General features: G+C 34.5%; 1 protein-coding gene across 1 annotated transcript in view; it reads left to right on the plus strand.

The window, feature by feature from the left end:
* The first annotated feature begins 267 nt into the window (after window positions 1–267).
* The window catches only part of LOC134853082 (uncharacterized), a 96052-nt gene continuing 77121 nt past the window's right edge, over window positions 268–19198 (plus strand). The window contains exon 1 of the mRNA XM_063869016.1: window positions 268–501. The gene's annotated coding sequence lies outside the window, so the exon portion shown is untranslated. The remainder of the gene's footprint in view (window positions 502–19198) is intronic.

Below are 19198 nucleotides of genomic sequence, written 5' to 3' on the forward strand. Positions count from 1 at the left end.
AGTAACCGTACGAAAAACATGCGACCAACTGTTTGGAGCGTTCTGTACAGCTAGTAAAGTATTGCAAACAATTAACATCAGAAAAAAGTGACGTGGCTCGTAAAACTACCGCAGTAGATAGGTACTATTGCGCTTAGTAGATACGGTGCATATGTATATTTTAGCCAAACCAAGCAAAAAAAGAAATTTTGCATGAATAGTCGTCGATTATCAAAACGTGCTTTCAAAACGACTCTAATGAAAAAAACGTTTTTTCTTCGACGGTTTTCAAAAAGAGAAAAACAAAATTAAACACTTGCCATCAAAATAACTACAAGTCAGATGTACCTACTGTTACAGAAATAAGCTTTTTGAACGCAAATGTTTATTCATGAATTGAAAAAAATGTCGAGTTTCCGTTCATTAACATTTACACAAATTTCAATTGCCTGGAAAAATTAACTTCAGCGTTTCACTGCGGATCAGTCAACCCCTTGAGTCAGTTACATCAGTTACTTTACGGTAAGTTTGAAAAACAATAACGGCGATATGCTAACTGTTATTTCTGTTTTTGAGTTCACTCAATCTGTAACAAATGCTTGGTTACAATTGATATATCACATAAAAAACATCTTCCCGAATCGAGGTGCTCACTTTATGTTTCTACTTTCAAAGTCAAGCACTGTCAGTTTGCGACCGAAAACGAATAGACGCGACAGGGAGCTTTGGGTCAAGCAAAAAATCGAAATTTTATTCGAGCACGGTCGTAACATACCTCGAGCACGGTTAAAACATACTTGGAGCACTGTTGAAACTTATCTCGAGCAGGGTCGAGCACGGTCGAAGCATACCGATTGTATGATTTAATTCAGAGTCAGAAAGAAAATTTCCTTTCAAATATCAACATAGTTGTGAAAATAGTTTTAACCTACTCGTAACAACATAAGTAAGGGAAAGAAAAGACTCAAGAGAATCAGCTATAATTTCGTACGCTCACACTCGCTACTGGCAACACGCTCCCGCAACGCTCTCTAGTTCGTTGACATTGGTAACTTTATTTTATTGGCGTAAGTATGTCCTTTAACATAAGTTACATAATAGTCATACAGTCTCCATAACACTCCATCTTCAACTAAATCTACTGCACTAAATTTGTTCTAGTTTGAAAATTAGTTCAAAAGCTCAACAAACCAGACTAGCGACCCTTTTACCCTCTCGGGCTATCTTTTCAGTCATTCTTTTTATATCTCAGAGGTTCTCTAGTTCCTCCTGAGTTTGTCGATGATCCTGCTCCATCATATTGATCGCCGACATTTCATCCGCTATGCCTAAATCGTCTGTGGCCATTGCACAGCTAGAGTTGCCGCTGATATCTGCAATTCTCATGAGCATCTGCCCCGATCCTACTTCCTGAATTGCCGGTACAGCTTCTTCTATAGCTGACGGCAGATTTTGTTTCAACTCATCTGATGGCAGTGGTGAATTTGCTTCTTAAGTAATTCCTTTTTCTTCATCGGTTGTTATTGTATCAGATGCTTGCGACTTCTGCAACTGAATTTCGTCTCTCCGAACAGCTTCACCGGTCGTCGTTCACCAAGGGGTGTCGTGTCATGATGGGCTACTAGTCCCTGGATCTGGCCCGAAAAATCCCCTGGCGTATTGGCTGATGTCATAGCTTTCGCTTTAATTGCTCAAATAACCATTGTCAGTTCAACCTCTTTTTTGTGCGACGCTTTCCCCTCCATATCCACGGTGTCACCTCTGTCCAGTATCCACTTTCACCACGCTATTTTCCGCCGAGCCCGAGAAGGAGACAATTTGTCCAGTTTGTGGGATTCTGAGTTTCTTATCCTTCTTCACCTGAAAAAAATGTTGAGTTGCTCCACTTAGCGGCAGTTTATTTTCGTTGAAGACGCTAAAACGTGTCCTGATCTCACGTTAAGGGCGTTGCGGGGATCCCCGGGTTGCAATCAAAATGTGGTCTAGCTAAAAATGAATCCACATGTCTCTCAAACCATAAAATCTCGTTTTTAAATGATAAATTAATTTAAAGCGATAAAATTTAAGGTTTGAAACTGCTTATTTCACGTCAATGTTGTAGACCCAGATTGGGTCGGTAGCATTACTGCTGATTGAAAAAGTCACAAAGTCAACTGGCATGGTAGTAACAGCCAATTAATAATTGTTCCGATAAATTTTTAGTTCATCAGTTTCGAAAAATTTAGTGACGATTTTGCTATAAATCCCGCCCCTTGTTTTGTGCGCATTGCCAATAAAGCATATAAAGCAGTATAATTTTTCGAAAATTTTATAGTCATAGTAACATTTTTTTTAAATTTGTATCGTCGTGAATTTGGAAACTTAACAAATACTTCTTGGCGCCCCATAACAGGCGGTAATGATGCTAGAAAACCAAAATGCTATTCATTTGTTTGATCTTCCAGCATAAGACCAACTCCGAAATTAGCTTATTTTAAGTTCTTGACCAGTTTAACGCAATCATTGCTGTTCGCAGCTCTTAACTAATGTTGGTGTTTCAAATGTGGCCACCAAAGATAGAGATTCGGCACGTCAAGCATCTTGTGCATTACTCCATGTCCTTTATGTGGCCGCATCATGATTGGGGCCCTTAAGTTGTGGTGACATAACCATTCTGTCTTCAAGATTTATAATCCCGTTTGACGCGCGGAACTTATCAAAGTAATGATTGAAGTGATTGCCCAAATTTTGAATCCTCTTTTTGTCAACTAACTCCCCCACTATACAAATAAGGACCTCGTCCGCCTCAGTAATGCTGGCCTTGAACTAAGATCAAGTAATTAAGGCCAGTCGAAACGGATAGTCAGGAGCGTCTCTGTGAGAACAAATTTTGTGTGTCAGCACTTGGCTGTCAATTAGCAATTGTCCCATAAGCATTTATTGGATGTAGCTCCCGGGTCTCTTACATTTGGCCAATTTGTTTGTTTTTCTTTGTGTTTTGTCATTGCCAAAGGCTTAACATTTTACAGTTTTTGTAGTCTTCTGTATGAAAGTGGTTCCATGTTTAAACTTTGATCTAATGACAGTTTCTAAACTCGTCGATCAGTTTCTTCGCTGCACGTTCTTTCCGATGACGTAGTACCTGTTCCGATTTTGTTTTGCACATTACGTCATTTGTTCTGTCCTCATCTCCGGTTCTATTCAAGCAGACTGTTTTAATAGCCTATTCATTCTGTCAATTTGTGCCACAACAATAGTAATATCTAACTCCGATATTTGAGAGGCCATCCCCAAAGCAGTTCTAGGTTAATAAATTACCTACCCTTGTGTTTCCCTGGATTATGGTCGATTTTGCAACGGAACGACATCTGTCAACCGACCCACCACACCGCCGCGTTTGCCTTGTTCTTGTGTTTCTCCTCTGACAAGCAGGACAAGAGCCCCTTTTGATCGGTCATAATCTGGAATGGTGCCTTAACAAAAATTCTGGTAATGAGTCACCGCCCAAACTACGGTTAACTAAGTTCTAACTCAAAAACACTATACTTTAGTTCCACTGCACTCAAGAATCTAGAAACTTATGAGATGGGTGTTCAACGGTTGCTCTAGGCGGCTCCAGGCCCTATTTGGAAGCGTCTCACTTCGCCCTATTTTGTTTACCGACATTGAAATGATGTATGTTTCCTTTTGACAATTGTTAATTTGTGCGCCGCGCATTGAATGATTTTTTTTTTCCATTTTTTTTCCAATTTTTTTTCTAGTGGCTGATATGAAGAAGAGTTGGATAATTGTGTTAAGTATGGAAGCTTATCTCATAGATTAATTTCGGATAGGGTACACCGTCTGCTCGTCACGCTATCTTTTTTTCGGCCGGATAGATTCGTGCAACTTCTTAGTCTAATACCGATCCTAATCTTACTCTTATAACTACTAGTCTCTGCTAGGCTCAATAGATCTAGAGTATACTGGTATTATTGCGGCTGCTGAAGTACTCGGGAGAGGCAACTATTTTCTAAGTTAAATTCAAATCTCTCTGGTGCTGAAATAAAAAGTAATTTCAGCACCTACAAATAAGTGGGTAGTTAGTTGGATGGATTGTGATTGGTTAGTATTAAATATTTTACATTGGTAAAATATCTAATTTATAAATAATAAAACGTAGCTTAGATCAGGTTCCACCCATCCGGGGTTTACAGAGTTTTTGAGTTTTATCTCTTTTATTCTGCAACTGAAGGATGGATGATGAACGCTGGTATGTGGCGAACATCGTTTTCTTTTTCTTGTTCCCTGGAGAAGAGAGGTCCAGGAGACTAGAATTTTATACATAATTTCTCTTCAAGAGAAACGTTCCAGAACGCTGGAGTTAGAGATATCAAACTGTCTTCTTGTCGTTTGTCAACGATTTTGATCCTTAACGAAATCGTTTAGATTTCAGAATCCAAAATGCTTTGCTATGTCAGTTTTGTTTGCATTTGTGGAGAACTGTTTTGTGATCAGCCTCGTCTGGGAATGGCGTGAAACTCGTGTTTGGAAGGGATGCCTTGTTACTCGGATCTGTGCGTATACTTGAACATCGAGATGGTCATTGGTCTGATTCAATGAGGTCCTTTGCTGCGAAGTCAAGTCGTACTCTAAATTCTTTGAGTCGTGGTTGTGGGCGCATGTCGGTTGTGGTTGATAGTCATTCTTTTTGTTCAAGCTGTGATGGGATCGTCTAGTCTTTGGATATTCGTCCTTGTTGTCGTGTGTGATCTATATACTGCATATTATGAATTACATTTTATAGATTTTAGTTAATTGTTTTTTTTTGTTATGATCTTGGTTAATTGTTTTCACAAAAGCGTTTTTATTTTAATTCAGTTATTTTGAAGAGTTACTCACCCTTGAGTACCTCTTATTGAAAACAGAAGTGTGGTCACAAAGCGTGGACGTAGCGCGGTGGGTTAGGCCGGCTATAGAGCATGCTCAGGACGTCCTCTCTGGTGGGTTAGGCCAGGAGTGGGAGTTTGATTTCGTGCTGGTTCTTTGAGGGTTCATGTTTTGTGGTAACATTATATGGTGGTTTTTCTGGGTTTTCTTATGTTACTTATGGTTGTGTCCTTTTTTCATAATTGAATTGTTTTTGGTTTGGGTTTGTCTCTCGACTTTTTTGTGTTTAAATATTTCTTTCGTTGGCTTTATAATAGTCTTCAAAAGAATAAATAATCCAGTGTTAAGCTGGGTTAATCCGGTTTGGGTACCGTTGGTGCTCTTTTCTTACTCATGCTGTTATTTTATGAATTGTGGTGTTTAGTCATTTGCATTGGTTAGTTTAGTATAGAGTATAACTCCATTCCAACCGGGTTAAAGAAAAGTTGGAAACTTGTTATCGTTAGTTAGAGTTGTTGTTATTGAAAGCTTGAAACATAAAATCATTCTTTTAAACAATTATTCTTAGGCGAGCTGTGCGAGTATGGATAGAATTCTTGTGCGAATGAATAAAAAGGCTAGTACTGCTTTCTCAATTTATAAATTTACTGCTTGAATTTGAATTTTTACTACATTTTGGGGAAATTTGAAATTATAAATTTTCATTGTATGTAATTTTACTGCTGTTAGGGGGGATTTATAAATTAATTTACTACGTTTAGTATAAATTTTACGACATTATTTAGTGCAAAAAGTTTCATTATATCGAAATTGTTTTAGCAAATTAATTTTAGATTAATTGTAGTTTGATCTAACAAGTTTATATTTTTATTGTCTTTTTTCGTTTTTGCAAATGATGGTGATGAGAAGACTAGAAAAAGAAATCTAACATTATAAAGAATGGTTAGTAGATTTTGTATTTATTAGTGAAGGTAATTTAATTATACTTACTTTAATCTTCGGGGAAAAAACCGTGTGGGATAAGTTCTTGGATTAATTCAGATGATGTTAATAATTTAACTAATATACGGATGATGTTTTTAGTTTGTATCAGTGGCCAAAGCAAATCAAGTGCTTTGATGATAGTTAGTTTTTCGGTGCCTACTGCAAATTCATGAGATGTGTGTTGGATTAGATTATAAATTTTATGATTGTGTTTGGTGTTATGGATGAACTCTAGAATAGGAATTTCGATTGATTGTAGGAATTCATGCGGGATGAGGAAGGGTCTGGATTCTTAGTCCTGGAAGGTCTTCGTGATGGGGCAAAATATATACATTTGGTGAACGGGATCGTAGTTACGGAGGATGCCGTGGAGGTTAGTATTTTTTATACAATAAGTGAAATTAAGAAAAAATGGTGATGTGTACTTTGAGTTAATAAATTGAAAACGGTGGTGGGGTTGTCTTGAGGGTGGATGTAAGTCAAAGTGATTTTGTATGAAACGGTAGTATGTATAATTGTGTGTCTGTTTAGTGCCTAACATAATATCGTGGGAGCAGTGCAAATCACGTTCCTGTGATGTACGGAAGTGGAAAGTTAGTGTAAATAATTGAAATTTATCTTGAAAATTTTCGTAAGCTTGTGTGTTGATGAGGGCTTGAGAGAGTACGTGGTCGTTCTTTTTATCAAAAATGTTAAGTGTGAATAGATATGGTTTTTTGATGAAAAATTTTTCAGTTAGTTGCGGGTTAGCAAAACGGTCGTCGTCTAAAAATTGATCGTGGTTAGGGCGGATGATTTTATGATCATAATATTCGATGGTGAAATCGTTAGCTCGGGGTGCGGTAAATGATTTGAGCAATTTTTTTTAAAACCAACGTATGTTAATTGTCGTGGTGTTAGGGCTGTTGTTAGTCTGTATAACATATTTTTGCATTTTTCGTTTTCGGGTAATGTGTTATAAAGTGGTAGAAAAAGAGGGTTAGTGTAGTGGTAGTATGATTTTCAGTGTAGTGTTGGCATTAAGAAGGGCTCGTCTACAAAATTTCTAATGTCATCGTTAGTGGTGGGGGTATTTAAGGTGTATTGAGGAAATAATGGTAAATTTGGTTGGAGAAAAGCTTTGGTATTTTGATGTTGTGGGTGGTTAACATATTCATTAGCTGTGCCGGGTTTAGTTGTGAATGGGTGAATTGGGAATTTGCGTTTAAATGTGCGGTAAGCTCGGTTAGTGCTAGTGGATGTTTCTGTGGATGTTGATGATTGAGCTAATGAGGGGGTATAGTCCGATAGCGGTGTAGGTGTTGGTGGGCCAGATGACGTGGTTACGGATAATAGATGATGGATGGTAACGGTATGGGGGTGGACAATTTGTTGTTGAAGGGTAATATAACGATCTAATTCAGGGAGATTTATGGGATATTTGGGGAATTGTTGGTTGATCTGTCAGAAAGGGATGGAGTATAGGTTGGGGTGACTTGGGATGCATGAGAGGGAGTGGAAAGGGATGGTAGTGGTTGACTGGCATTGATGGGTTGAAAAGGGGGTTTTGAAAAATTGGAAGGGTTGGTTTGGGAATAGATGGAAGGAGAGGGTTCAGAGTTGGCAAATTCATCGGGGTTTCGAGGTCTGAGTTATTAAATTGTGAAATAGGAGGAAAAACTGAAATGTCTGAGTTAGTGTTTGAACTCGTGCTAGATGGTATATTAATAATTGGGAAATCAGGTTGGGGAAAAGCGAAAAGCGGGATAATTGGGATTGGGTTTTGGAGATTGGCTGGGTGGGAATTTGAGCGGTGGAGGGCTCCAATTTGTCGGCTCATCGTGGGCTAAAAAAAATGATTATGTTGAGATTGAAAAGTGGTAGTGTGGGGTTGTTCTATAATTTGTTCGTATGTATTATCATTTTGTGAATGATTTGTCGTTTAATGCTGAATAGGGCTGTGTATTGAATTTGGTCGAAATTTTGGGTCATTTGTGATGGCTTAATGTCGTGAATTTCTGGGAACTAAAGATAAGGGATGATTTTGTGGTAAGGCTGGGATTTGTGGTGCTGTAGGTGCTGTATCTACATTGTTGTGTTCTCCGTCGTACGTATTTGGTCTTGCGGCTAGTTTTGTGTTATATTCTTTGATTTGTGCGTCTAAAAGTATTTTATTTATGGATGAGGAGAATATTCCAAAAAATCCTGCAAATAATATGCGTGCTACAATGGCTTGACGGTTGACTTGTATGTGTATAGCGCATTTATTGTAGATTTCTTTTAGTAGTGAGAAAAGAAATCCAATAAAATTAAACATAGCGTATAAAATAGTCAATCTTTCTAAGATATAGTAGGATCATCCTAGAAAAGCGAGTATCTCGTTTTTTAAGGTTACAAAACTGAAAATATTAATGGGTGAAATATTCTGTGGTCTGTATTTTTCACCGTTTAAATATATATAATCTTTAATGTCTTTAAAATATCCGCTGTAGTCGTGTGTATAAATGTCTGCAAATCCTGCGGTTTCTGCAAGTTTTCTTAAATTTTGATCAATTGATTGTCGTTGTATAGTATCCATTTGTGTGAGTAATTCTTGGAATTGTTGTGTTCAAATATGGTGTTGTAAATCAGCTTTAGAATATGTTCCAATTGATTGTAAGTCTATATTTGGGTCTCGAGCAATGGCTCTTATGCTCTCTGGTGAAAACTTTTTGATTGATTGCATTAATGTGGGATATGGTGTTCGTAGGTAGTATTTATCTTCGTCAGGGTTTAATTGTACGACATTGTGGCTATTTTCTGATCCACATGGTACTGCGGTGTCCCAAAAATATGTTCGTCTTGAAAGTGTATCAACAAAAATTACTTAATTTTTGTAGAATATGGGTATTCTTTTGTAACATCTTTTATCTTCAAAAACGTATAATGGTGATACTTTTTTGGTGCAAGTATAAAAATATAAAATGTTTCCTTCGTAGTCAAGAAAATTTGATCTATTTCCTGATAATAAATATCTTGCGTAGGGTATTTTTAATACTGCTAATGCGAGTGATTGTAAGATTTGTGTTCTTTCTAATTCGCATAGTTGATGTAGTGTTTCTAATTCAGAAAGTGACATTTAATGAAAAATTCTACTAATTGTGTAGTCTAATTTCATGTCTAAATGAATGTCATAGTGTATGTTTCCAAAGTATGTGGTGTTCATAAGAGATAATTCTTGTAATCTTGTGTTTTTTCTGTCAATTGGTGTTAGTTTTCCACCAGGTTGACCAGTAGATTCACGAAAATTAACGGAGGTATAGGGTTTTCCGTCGTTTTTATAATGGGCTATTGAGTATGGATCAGTTTTGATTTTTCCAGTTGTCATGTCGAAACCTTGTTCGTATTCGACAAGTACTTCGGAGTATTGTGTTTTGTAGAGTGGGTTTGCATACTTACATGGTTTCTTGGTAGATTTGAAAACGTGTTAGTTTGTTTTCTATGTCGTGTGAATTTTTGAAATCATTGCTTCGTTTGTGAGATGGGTTCACTTGTTCATATGGGATTGATTCGATAAAGTATTTATTATGAAATTTTATCATTCGGGCTTGCATTTTTGCTACTTGAAATGTTGTGCATGTATCTTCGGGAAACCAAACGATTGTTGCTTGGGTTCTCGTTGTAGGGTCACAATATCCTTGATCATTTTGACAAGATAAACGAATTCCTTGATAGATCATTGCGTTATCTGATAAATCTGGTGTGAGTTGTATTTTTTCAAGTTGTATTTTCCAATCAAAAAACATTATTTCTTGATAGCCTTTATTTTTGGAAATTTACAATTTTTCTGTCTGAGTGTTTGTTTTTTGTCAGATTTAATCTGTATAATTCGGTTTTACAATCATCGGGATTGAGATGTAAAAGTCTTTCTATATTGCTTTGGTAAAATGATTCGTGATCATGTCTGTTTTTATTTCCGTTATAAACTTGTGAGCAATGTACTTTTTTTTCGGAAAATGTTGCTGTAAATTCATATCCTGTGACTGTCGTTGCTCGGGCTTTTGAATATAATGTTGCTATTACGTTTGTAGTTTCTATGGCTTGTGGTTCTGTTTTGCATTGTGTTTCTTGATTTATTGCATATTTGTGTAATGTTTTTTGTTCATTTTCTTCACAATCATAGTGTGTTACTAATAAATCTTGAGGTCCTGTGCGAGGAGATGGATTTGTATTTTGTTTGAAAATTATAAGAAAAAAGATGTGTTGAAACGTCGATATCTTTAAAATATACATGTGTATGATAGTCCAGAGTATGGGTTATAAAAAGTTATATATCCAATTGTATTTTTTGTATATCTATCGTATTTATATATTACTTCCGTTGTTATAAATGGTGGTGGTAATGTCTGAGCTGTTATATCTGGGGGGCTTACTGGATAAGGATATTGTACAATATTATTAAGTCTAACTGTTATTTTGAACTTTAGTTGAAGACTCTTTTGATGTAATATTTGAACGTTGTGTTCTCGGATATCCTCGTGGATATCTTGTCTATATTGTAATCAATTTAGTGCCCAACTGTGCAGTCGGTGGCTTTCGTTATGTTGTCCGAATAATGGAGGAGGTGCTACAAATGTATTCCAATCTAATCTTAGGGGTATATTTGTAGATTGTTCACTGTATCGAGTGTCAATGTCGTGTGAAATGTTTAAAGGGAAAAATGATGGTGAAATTCGACTTATCGATGGTGTCGATGGAAGTGATGGTGTTTCTGGTAAAGATGATAATGTTGTATCTGATGATCTATCTATTGGGTTGTTTACTAAGTTTGATTCTCCCTGTGGGTAGGATTGTGTTGTCCAATAGGGTAATCGTTCGTTTGGATTAGGTGGGTTAAAGGGATTTTCACGTATTTGTGCTGATGTTGGTGTTGATCCTAATTCTGAGGGAATATTAGGTGTATTTTGTTGTGGAGTTAGCGTTGGGGTATCTGGTAGTGTTATACTAGAATTGTTTCTGAATTTGATGGAGTTGGAGATTGAGGTATACTAAAAGTGATTCTAGGAGTTTGAAAATTTCTATTTCTTCTTGGATGTATTATTTGTCTATTTACTTCAATTGTATTTTGATTTTGACTGATGTGTCGAATTCGATTTAAGTCTTGTTGTAGTGTGGGGTATAAGTTATATGTTGGTTCACTTAGTGATGCTTGTCTCTGAACTGGTTCGTTCAAAAGTGTACGGTTTATCTTGAAATGAAATTCGTGTGGGTGTTTGGGGGTTTTGGGTAGTTGTAGATACTTTTGGGTTTTCTTGGGGAGATGTCGGTGAAGACCGATTTTGTGGTGGTTGGTTAGCAATTTTGGAAATGTTTTTTGGAAAAAGTAAGAATTTTAGTGAGAAGGTTTATGTTTGTTATAATATTCTTCAATGGATAAAATCAAAAGGATTGTAGCTAGGGCGAATGTGACTATTGCCTTTTTCACCCATTTGCATATTGTCATGATCAGGGATGATAAAAATGTGAGAAAAATTATGAAGATTAGAAAAATATCTGTTCTACTAAAAATTGTTCGTATCATTTAAATAGGTTGTAAATTATCGTACCTGTAGATGTGGTCAATGTTTAGGGAAAGATGGGAATATAGTGAGAATGGGGTGTAAAAAATTAAAGTTAGGTTACAAAAAAATTATTAAGCTTACTATAAAAACTTCAAAAACGTCAAGGAAAAATATTATCAAAAGTTTAGAAATTAGAAAAAGTTTTATGAGAAAGTTTAAGATTAATTTTTTTATAATTGTGACTGTAGAGAAGAGAAGCATTCAAGAAATTGATTCGTTCGTCGAATATTTTTTGAATTTCTGGGGCTAAATTCAAGTGTGGTCGGATTACTTATTGATTTTGTGACAAGTGGGTCGAGTTTCTTGAAAAATTGTTGGGGGCTTATTTTATGGTGCTCGGGAGGTCTTCTTTACTTTATTTTTTTTGGTGGGTAAACTGGGGTATTTTTGAGATATTTGTACTTTAGGCCAAATGATCATGGTTCTTTTTTACTTTAGGCTAATTTGCCATTTTTGGTTGGGGGGTTTTTGAGGGCAAATTTGGGAAAATATTGTTGATCTTTGGGTTATTAGATAGGAGAGGCTTGGAATATTATTGTGGTATTTATTTTACTTGTCAAGTTTTAGGTAGTTGCTTATTTTTGACCTGGAGGTTGTAAAGTTATAGTTATAAATATGCCTGGAAATTAATGTCTGTCGGCTAAGAGGTTGGTGTTAGAGATATGGAAGGCGGTTGAGTTTGAGCGAATCTTATTGGTTCAATTTGAACTAGAATTACTGCGTCTGTTGCAGCATGTTATTTTGAAAATATGGAAGTTCAAATTGTTTGAGATGTGTTTGAAGTATGAATTCTGTGAAGAGGAAAAATGGTTCATTTTTGAAATTCAACTTTCTTTAATATTTTAGATTGTGGGATGAATGTTTTATAAATCTTACGTGGTTGATTTCTAAGTCTTGATGATTCCCTATGTGTAGATTTTTCTTTTTGTTCTTGTGGCAAGATTTTTTCTATCACTTTTCTATTTTTTTTCTTTCTTTTCCTAAATTATCTGAATTTAGTGTTTTTGCGTCTTTGTGATTTTTGTCTTGTTTTTGAATTTGTGTATGTTGATTTTTCTTAGTTTCATTTATTTCTGGTTCTATTTGTGTATTATTTTGAGTAAATTTTAAACCGGTAAAAGAATTTAATTGGGTTAATTCGCGTAACGCGTGTTCTTTCGGATAATAGGGTAGTAAATTGTTTCTATGTTAAACAATTTCCTTTTCTGTGGTGTCTATGAGTTTATATGTTACTTCAGTGGGTCTAGCAATTTTTTGGTAGGGTCCTTTTCGGAGTGGTTGTATTATTTTGGATATTCCTTTTTGTGTTTGGAAATTTGGTATCAAAACAAATGTTCCAATTTTTAAATCGGTGGCTGGTTTAAATCGTAGATTAATTTGGTTATTGATGTTTTGCCGTTGTAACAATTTCTTTGTTACTTTTTGGTATATTTCATTATGCATTTTGTCTCTGTTTAAAATCCATTCGGTGTGTGTACCGGAGGCTAGTTTGAGAATTTGTGGTTGATGAAAATGGTCTTCATCATGTGTGTGTAATGGTATATTATAGCATATCGAATCTTTATTTGGTTTGCAGTGTCCTTGTGCATTTTTATGTGCATTTGCTGTGAACATAATTGGTTTTCGAGGCTTTTGGTTAAAAACCATTTCATAAAATGACATTCCTACAGTTGTCGTTATTTGAGAATTGTATGATAATGGGAATAACTTTACATCTGTTGACCATTCTGTGTATCGTGTGTCATTTCCATTTATGATACATCTAAGATATTCCTGTAATGAACGGTTCATACCTTCGACTAATCCGTTTGTCCAAGGTGCATGAGATGTACGTGGTTTATGTTTGATATTGTAAAGGTGACATAATGTGACGATTTCATTGTTAATGAATTCTGTACCATTATCTGTTACTAGAGTTTCTGGTAGTCCAAATTTAGCTATCCAGTGTTCGTAGAGTGTTGTGTAAGCGTAAAAGGCGTTACAATGTGGTACTGGGTTGATGGCTACATAATGCGTAATTGCATGAACAATTACCATAATGTAGGAGTTTCCTTCTGAGGATGGGGAAATTGGTCCTTCTGTGTCGAATGATATTCTGTGATTGAAATATAGATTTGTCCTTTAAAATCTTGTTTTTGTGCTAATTGTTTCTGATTTGGAAAAGATTTGTTTAATTGACATTTTATACAATCGTTGCATAATACTTTTATCCAAATTGGGGCATTCGGAAAAAAAATTTTGTGTAAATTTTGAATATGTTTTTTTCTGATCCGGAGTGTTCTTTTGTGTTTTGTGTATGAGAAATGTTAAATGCTATTCATATCATACTTAAAGGAAGACAGGGGACTTTAGAATCATCTAATTGATATTCTAAAAGATCTGTATTTTCGTTGATCGTTGTGTTGTTAAATTTTCGAAAATATCGGAGAAGTGTTTTATTTCCTAAAATTGTGGTATCAGTTTTTGTTGGTTTTGTTTTATATTTGTGCCATAATTTGAGTTGTCGTATTACTGGGTCTAAATTTTGATATTGTTTTAAAAGTTCAAGTGTGATTTTCTCTGTTGGTGGGAGAAAAACATTGTCAACTTCTAGTTTTGATAGGTGAATCGTGTCAAGTGGGTCATGAAGGTTAAAATCTTGGTTCATCTTGGTTTATCGTATATTTTGTGTCTTTTGTTTGTGGTCCTGATAAATTTATTTTATCGGTTAATTTTTTTTTTCAATGAGTGGAAAAAGGTTGTTTTTCTGTGATTGTTGTTTGACTTTCTTTTGTTGAGTGTTATTTTTTATCCATTGTGAGTGTCGAATTACTTTAAATGTTGATGTTCCTAATAAATCAACTTCATAGTGATTATTTTGACAATCTAGGTAGAGTGGGAAATGTTGTAAATTATTTATTTGTGATTGATCAATATCGGTTTTTACTGCGTATTTACATTCTTGTCGGGGTGATGTTTTGTCTTTTGCGAGGTAAAACTTAATATTTTTTGGTATTTCGACTGTAGTTTTTCGTGTAAGTAGATCTGGTGGTGTATTTCTACCTAATGTGTCCAGTAATGCAAGATTTTTTCCTGCTGTCCGAACTATGTGTAAATTTGGGAATTTCAGTAGAATTAATTGAAATCGATAAACTCTTTGATTTGGATTAGACTTTTGTGTAAAAAGAAATATAATTGGTACATGATCTGTGAATAAAATTGTTGGATGTTTTGATCCAAGTATCAGAAATTCGTATTCTGTGAGTGTGTAAATTATAGCTGTACACTCTCTCAAATAGTCGTGAATTTGCTGATATTAGATTCATTTTATTTGTTCCACTATGTGATTGTAATAATGCTGCCCAAAAATTGAAGCATCGCACATTGCGTAAAATGGTTGATTTGGGTCTGGAATTGTGTTTGATATTTGTTCTGTTAAGAGTTTTTTTTAATTTCTTCAAACTGTGTTTGATGTTCAGTGGTCCATTCACAATTATTTTGTTGTCTGAAGATGTTATAAAAGGGTCTTAAGTATAATTGCATTTTGTCAACATATTTACCTAAGAAATTTAACTTTCCGGGGAATTCTTGAATTTTCTTTTTATTTGTTGGTGCTTGAAGTTTTTGAATTGCGTCAATGAGGGATTTTAATGGAGTAATAGCGTTTCGTTCGATGTTATGTCCTAAAAATTTTACTCGTGTCAAGAAGAAAGGTGATTTGTCTCGGGCTGCTTTCAGATTTTCGTTTTGAAGAATTTTATGATATTGTTCTAAAACTGTAAACATTTCGTCTTTGGTTTGTGATTGCATAAATACATCGTCTAAATACGTGATTGCGTTTTTCTTTAGTATTAGCGGTCTAAAAAATTTACTCATGAAAGCTGAAAAAGCTGCTGGTCCTATGGATGTTCCATAGAATAATCGACTAAACTCGTATTGTTGGTTTCCAAGAACGAATTGCGTTAAACGTCGTGACTGTTCGTCTAATGGCATTTAGTTATAAGCACTGTTCATATCTGCGGTTTTGAAGTATTTTCCATAAATTTTTGTCAAGATTACTTGTATTGGTTCAATAGGCCAGTTACATTTAGATTCATTAATTAGTGAATTGAGATATCTAGCGTCTAGAACTATTTTTAGTGATTCGCCTTTTGCTAGAATGATAACAGGGTTGATAAATGTGTTGCCTTTTGGTTCTTCTTTTTTATTAACTGGTGATAAAATTTCGTATTGTTCTAAAATGTTTAGAAATTTGTTGACTTTATCATGTAAGTGAATTGGTACTTTGCTTGCTCTTTGCTTTTTGAAAACTGCGTCTGGTTTTAATGGAAGGTGTAACGATGAACTGACTTTTCCAACGTCAAATTTTGATGTTGCATAGACTGATGAATATTTTATTTGCTGTGTGGCTAACTTATCAAATTCATTTTGTGTTATTTGTGAATGTTGCAAATTAAACATGGTCAAAAATTTCTGTTGGTCTGCTGTATAACTTGTTATATTAAAAGTGGGTTTGAAATATGGAGTTTTTGTGAAATCGTCTGTATTTCTCTTTTCGTTGCTTATAATATTATTTTTAGATAATTCTTCATCAAGAATTTTGGATTGACAAATATCTAGTAATTGTATTATATTATTGACTCTGTATGCTATTTCTTTGATAGGTGGAGTTGTAGCGTTTGTTTCACAGTATCCTAATAATCCTAGGGGTAGTGTTACTTTATTTGGTGTATCATTATACACGTGTAGTGAAAAAATATCAGAATTAGTTTTTCTTTCATATTTTATTGATGAAATTGTGGTTTTGAAAAATTTGTGAATTGGTCTTAATTCGAAATCTGACATAAAGAGTTGTTGTATATTTTGACCTTTGTTGTATTGATGAACTTGCTTTATGGAGAAATTATAGATGGATCCTGATAGTGGTTTCAGGGATTTTCGTTCCTGATTGTAACTTGGGTAAAATTTGGAGAAAATGGTGGATGTTTGTTTAACCTTTAAAAAAATGTTAAAGCTGTGTTTTTCATTTTTGTATTTTTATCTTTTATGTGTAATTTACTATTTAATATATTTATTGTCGGTATATATTTAGTGATAAATGGTATGCCAATAATATTGTGTTTAATATCGGTAATGTGAAATGTTTGTTTGAATGGTTCGTTCAAAATTTTGTTTTGTTCCATTGTTCTTGTGGGAACAAGGAATGATTGAATTTTTCCATAATTTTTTAATGATGATCCTTGTGCTGTTGCTAATCTACTAGATGTCTCTAGAGGTTTTAAATTTGGGTGTAGTATTCTGATTTCATTCCATGAAGGGATATTAATGATATTCGATACTGCGCCTGAGTCGATTAAAAAATCAATTTCAAGATCTGGTGGTTGAAATTCTTTGTTTTTCGGGCTTTCTAAGAGAAAGGGAATTGTCCAAATTTTTTTTCGTGGTTGTTCTTTTTGTATATTTTGGTATATGTGATTTGTGGTTGAACTTTGTTCTTTGTTAGGTGAAATTTTCGTGTTAATTTTGTTTACTTCTTGAGTATTTTGTGTATCATTATTAATTGGTTCCATGTAGTAACTATTTAGGAGTTCTAATTGATTTTCTTAAATATGTGAACTAAAGGGTTGTTCATATGTGATGGATTCATAATCGTTTTTGACAGATATCATTTTAATTAAAATATTGTTATCTGTATCACTTTCACTGTCTGTTGATTCGCAATTTATGTGATTTACTTGTAATTCGATATTTTCTGTGTTGTCGATACCTGGGGGGTCTGAAGTTATTTCGTCATTTGTTTGTACTTGGTTTATTTGTCTTTGATGTTTTGGTGTATTACTTCTTTATCGATGTTGAGAATCGGGGTAACGATTATTATTCCTATGAGGTGATTGGGAATAATTTCTATATCTATTGTTGTAACTTGAGTGTCGATTTTGTGAATTATTTCTTGACCTGTTTTACTAATTATCATGTGATCTTTGATAATTTGATTTATTATATGATTTATTCCGTGATCTATTTGGATAATTTATATTTCGATTGTTTGAGTAACTTCTAATCCTATTGTTTGAATAGTTTCTGTTTCGATTGTACGATGAGTTTCGTGATCGGTTGTTGGAATAGTGTCTATTTCTTGAGTTTGAATGGGAACTGGATGCTGAAACAAATTGTGTTGAGTTTGAATTCGATCGTGGATAGTTGTTTTGACTATTCGATCCGCTATATCTATTTTGTGAGAAAATTCGTGAATTTCTTTGTTCGGGTGATCTACCTCTATAACTAGAGTTATATGGTGATTGATTTCTAGAATAGTTTTGATTGCCTGGAAGGGTGTTCCAGAGCTATTATTGCTGTATACATTTTTGTTTGGTAGATTTTGATCTTTTTTCACGTATTGATAAAATGACTTGCTTGGTTCTTTTTGCTTTGGAGGTTTATTTTGATTGTCTTGCTGTTTTTGTCTACATTCGGAAATACTGTGTCCGTATCGTCGGCAATAATTACACTTTTTTTTGAAAGATGGTTTGCCTTGGTAATTTGGGTTCTTTTCATAAATGTTTCATATTTCAGTGATTTTTTCAGATAGGTCTATATCTGATTCTTGTATTTTGTTAATGTGTTTAGTTTTTGTTTCAATACGATTAACATACGGTAATTTTAAATTCTCGGTTTCTTCGAGTTTCATTGTGATTTCTGCTTGTTCTCGTTTATCGACTAGTTTTCTGAAATCTAGATCTGGTTCTCGAATTGAGGAAGGATGAGATGCTCTTTTCTTTATAGCAATTTTTCTTAATTGTGGTGTTAAAGTCATCATTAAGATTTCTGTCATTTTTGTATTCTTATAGTCATGTGCATTAAGTGAATATGGTTTTTGAACTAGTGTTTCGATTCTAACTGCTAATTGTTTTATTGTTTCATTTGGTAATCTGCGAATTTCATTGCATAAAACTCTTTGATGATGTTTGTTTCTTTCAGAATCAAACATTTTTGAAAATTCTTGTGTGAATCTTTTCCAATCTGATTTTATTTCTATAGGTAATACTGAAAACCAATTTCTGTGCTGCGCCATCTAATGTTGTTTGTATCAACGCGGTGCGGCGATGTAGCCAATTTTGATGGAGCGGTGTATTTATTGGTTCAGGTCCCCAATTCAAAATTAAATTTGCTGTAACTGCGTTCAGGTAATCTTCTACTGAATATTCAGGTGTTGTTTCTGTAAATACCATGAGTGGTTTATTTGATGTTATTGATGATCTTCCCATGAGATATGGGTTCATCGTCACTTGTAATGACTCTGAAGCATTTGGTATCTGCGAAAAATTTGTCAATTGATTTTTTGTAATTTCATGTTATTGTAGATAATATGGTAATGGTATTTCATTTTGCATTTAATTTGGTTGATGAGAGTGCATAGTCATTGGGTTTTGTGGTTGCATCGGTTGAAAAGATTGTGTATTAGTTGGATTTGGCATGGGTATTGGTTGTTGATTTCGTGTATCTGTTGGGTTTGGAGAAAAAATTCTATTATATGTATGAGGTCGTCGCGATCCTTGTGTGCGATATTCCTGGGTATATGGTGCAAAAATTTCTGGTTGTAAATAATCATCATCAGATGGTAAATAATCCGTATGATGAGGTGCTTGCTTTTTATTTTTATTTTGTTGAAAGAATGGGTAATTTTCACTATGATCCTGTGGAGGATGTGAATTAGTTTGAAAATTTACTGAGTTGGTTGTTGTCATTGGGTTATCCCAATAGTGAGAACATACATGATTATGATTTTTTCGAGGGGGGTAGTTTGCTTTTGACGAATGTGCATAATTTTA

Source organism: Symsagittifera roscoffensis, chromosome 8, assembly GCF_963678635.1.
Source record: "Symsagittifera roscoffensis chromosome 8, txSymRosc1.1, whole genome shotgun sequence".
Classification (NCBI taxonomy): Eukaryota; Metazoa; Xenacoelomorpha; order Acoela; family Convolutidae; genus Symsagittifera; species Symsagittifera roscoffensis.